We start from the raw sequence: 4274 nt of genomic DNA, 5'->3' as shown, positions 1-4274 counted from the left end.
ACAAATAAACATCAGCTCAGTTAAACCTCATTCCATCTAGGTCTATATTGTGTCCCCACCAGACTACCATCTTTCCTTTGAATCTTCCAGCACGTGAAAAATGTACAATAAATTTAAACTGATGTTAATGGACACTCAACACACTGTTGATAGGCTTTCTGAAACATCACCAAATGCAGGATCTTTGGATGTCACCACATTTGATACAGAATTTCAGGCTCTGAAGGGCCTCTTCCCACACATGGCATCCCTCCATCCTTGCTAATGATTTAGGTAGGGTTCATTCCCTACTGCAGATTATCATAAGAACCCTGCAGGTAATGTAAAAAGAGACACACCACCCTATTGGAGAAGGCTGAGGGTAGATTTGGTGTAACAGCGCTCTGGTGGCTGAAAAATAATGTCCAGTTGATATCTCCAAAAGGCTAAACACACCAAAAAATGTATTATGTTTTCCAGAAAGAGCGATTTAGATTAAACATACCAAACACTTCCCTGACTAGTATGATAATCAGGCTGGCATGGGTCTCTGGAGGATCAAAGACTATTAGAGCTAGGAGGAAACAGCAATCTATCCATATTCACACACAGAAGTCCTCTTGTTGGAGGGGAAAGAAAATGTGTGTGTGTCTCCTGCTACCCGAGACTAGCTCTTCTCCAGGTGCCCTGGTCCCTCTCCTGTCTTTGACTTCTAGGACTTTGCTCCATCAGTAAAATCCTTATTCATTCTTTTTAAAATTCAGTGTCTTTTCTTCTCATCCTAAAAATATACACAAGCTCTTTTCTTCCAGACATGAGCCAGCAGCCTTCTTCCAACTCCCACAAGGGTGGGGAAGGGGACCCCAACCATGAAGGTGTTCTGGGGAGGCTGAGATAAAAGATGGGTCCTGGAGACATCAAGTGTATCCTGAATCAAGCTGTGCTTTTTAGTTTAAATGAGCCAAATATCTTTTTTAAGAAAATATAAATTCACTGCTGAAATATCAGGAAAAAAATAAGAAAGCACAAATATAAAACAAGCATATACTCACTACCAAAAGGTAATGTGTCTTTCCAGCATTTGTACTATACACGTATGTATTCATAGGTTTTACAAAATTATATTCTATAAAGACCTTTGTGAAACATGATCATTTCTAATTTTGGTAATATATCATGAATATTTTCTTGTCAATATATGCCCTTTAGCAAAATGGTTAATAACATAATATTTCATTAATGAATGACCATAATTTATTTTAACAATCCCATGCTGTTGGCCTTAACCTTATTTAAAATTTTTCACTATTTTTCACTATTCTAAATTTTTCACTATTCTAAAAAACTTGCACTTATTCATGGGCAACATCTCTTAATATTTCCTTAAGATAAATTCCTAAAGGTGATATTGCTGGGTTAAGAGACATGCATTGCTCCCCGATGTTCAAAGCAGCATTATTTACAATTGCCAAGGTATGGAAGCAACCTAAGTGTCCATCAACAGATGAATGGATAAAGAAGAGGCAGTATATATGTGCAATGGAATACTACTCAGCCATATTAAAAAAATGAAATATTGACTTTTGTAGCAACATGGATGGACTTGGAGGGCATTATGCTAAATGAAATGAGTCAGAGAAAGACATACTGTATGATAGCACTTACATGTGGAATCTAAAAAATACAACTAGTAAATAAATCAAAAAAGAAGCAGACTCAGAGATATAGAGAACAAACTAGTGGTTAACAGTGGGAAGAGGGGAGGGGGAGGGGCAAGATAGGGACAGGGGATAAGAAAAAGGGGTTATTAGGGGATTTCATGAAACCATGTGTGTAAAACTTTTGGAAATTCTAAAGGGTTATAGCCTCTAAGGAATCTTTCATTCAATTAAAAATAAATATTATTTTTTTAAAAAAGAGAAGTGCCTTGTTTATAGGCTTGGGGACTACCTTATCTCTACCTTAATTTCTTCTCAGTGTCCCACAGGTACAGTCAGTTCTGCTATAACACTTGTTTTAAAAGGCTAATTTGTTGCAACATGATTGATATATTAGGGTCTATGATATATATTTCAACATGATACAAATTTTACCTTTGCTTATGTATAATTTCCTCTGCAAGAAACAAAATGCACACATGAAATCACCTCAGATACCCACCAGCTGCCTCAGTCCATCACATGCATGATGAGCTACATCCATCCACATGGATGTGTTACAACTTTCCTCCAACCTCTGACAAGCCTCCTTCCGCTTCACCATAATGCTCAAGCGCAATTTTGATGATGCTCATTTCCACAAGAAAAGTTCAGCTCTTTTGCAAGGTAAAGTGCCTTATTTACTGCGGTTTTTATGTATCTCTTAGCCATTTAACATGTATGAAACTATGCTACCATTTTTATATGTCACATGTGACACATGTCACATTATAACAGAACTGACTGTACCTGAAACTTAACATGACTGAAACGACCTCAATTCACAATCATTGCACAAACTTCCTCCTTTCCTATGATGCTATTAACATCTACTGTTATCAAGTTAGAAGCCTGGACATCACCTTCCAGCACCATGATCAGCAATAGAAACAACAGCTTCCCTTTTCTGTGTACTTATTAAGTCACAGGCAGAGTACTAAGTATTATTCTCTTTGACTTGCCATCAAAGCAATTCTATTTCCAAAAGATTCATTAGATTTTATTTTTTCCATTCCTACTTCCTCCATTCTGTCAGGCTCTCATTAACAACTGCTTGGACCCCTGGAATATCCACCAATAGATAGCAAATTCTCTCTGCTCCATTGCTTACATTATGTTGCTTCCTCTGCATGGAATGACCTTCCTCCTTTTTGTACATGATGAATTTCTGCTGAATCTTGAAGCAGCAGCTCAAATGGGAACCCTTCCTTCACTTCTCTGGGCAGTTGTTGTTTTTATCTGTATGTTCACAGCACTATTTTCCCTCAAAATAATTTAAATGAAATTTGAGACTTTACTCAAATTACAAATAAATGGCCATCTTTTATTCATATGGCTAATTCTTTAATTAGTTCTTCTTAATCATGTAAGTAGCACTCGTGAATCCCCAGCTCCCAATAAATGCTAGGATTCTGACAAAACTCTGCCTCTAACCACATGGACTCTCCCCCTACTCAAAGCAAACCATCATGCTGAATTTCATATTCATCCTTCCCTTGCTTTCCTTTTTTACTGTTTCATTGCATCTGAATTTATTCCTAAAAATTATTTTTAATTTGACTGTTCTTAATGTCATAAAAGGAGTAGCATGTTGTAGGTGATTATTGAGAGCATCTTTTACTCAGTATTATATTTTAAGGCTCATCCTCATTGTTTACACTACCATTATTCATTTATTTCACATACTAATATATGTCTATCATGTCAAGCTTATTAATTGGGTAGTTCAGATCTTCTATCCTCTTGTGTATATTTTTGCATCCTTATCAAAGAATATTAAAATCTCCCGTGATAATGATGTATTTATCAATTTCTTCTTGAAAGATCAATTTTTGCATCAAATCTTTGAGATGAATATTTAAAAATAAATATAATACTATTTATTTATTTATTTATTTAGGCTGCACCCAGGTCTTAGTTGCAGCATGCAGGATCTTCACTGCAGCATGCAGGATCTTTAGTTGCAGCATGCAAACACTTAGTTGCAGCATGTGAGATCTAGTTCCCTGACCAGGGATTGAACCCGGGCCCCCTGCACTGAAAGCGTGGAGTCTTAGCCACTGGACCACTAGGGAAGTCCCTAAACTGTATTATGTTTAAATTGTAACATTTTTTGGTGAATTCAATCTTTTGCCATTATGTAGTAGCTTTCTCCATCCCCAGATGTTTCCATTTTTAAATCGTTTCTAATATATTATGTAATAAAATGTTATTGTTTAAAGTCTGATATCAATATAACTATTTAAGCATTCTTTGGTTAGTCTTTGTTCAATATGTTTTTTTAAAAAATTATTTTATAAATTTCAGCCTTTGTGTGCTATTATGCTTTAGGTACAAATCTCATACATTCTTTAAAATTCAATTTATCTTTGAACTGGCAAGTTTGGTCCATTTCCACTAATTATGGTTATACATTTGGAGCTGTTCCTGCCATCTTTATTTTTTTTCCTCTTCTTTTTCTATATTTGCTTCCAATTCTTAATTTTTATTTTGAATTTTAATATAAAATTAGGAATTTAGCACATTCTCACACTATTTGATTTTGCCTTCATACTCCTATCATATTGATACTATTTAGACTTTAATTCTGTGCTACTA

This window comes from Hippopotamus amphibius, chromosome 1, assembly GCF_030028045.1.
Source record: "Hippopotamus amphibius kiboko isolate mHipAmp2 chromosome 1, mHipAmp2.hap2, whole genome shotgun sequence".
Taxonomy (NCBI): Eukaryota; Metazoa; Chordata; class Mammalia; order Artiodactyla; family Hippopotamidae; genus Hippopotamus; species Hippopotamus amphibius.
This window is presented reverse-complemented; position numbering follows the sequence as displayed.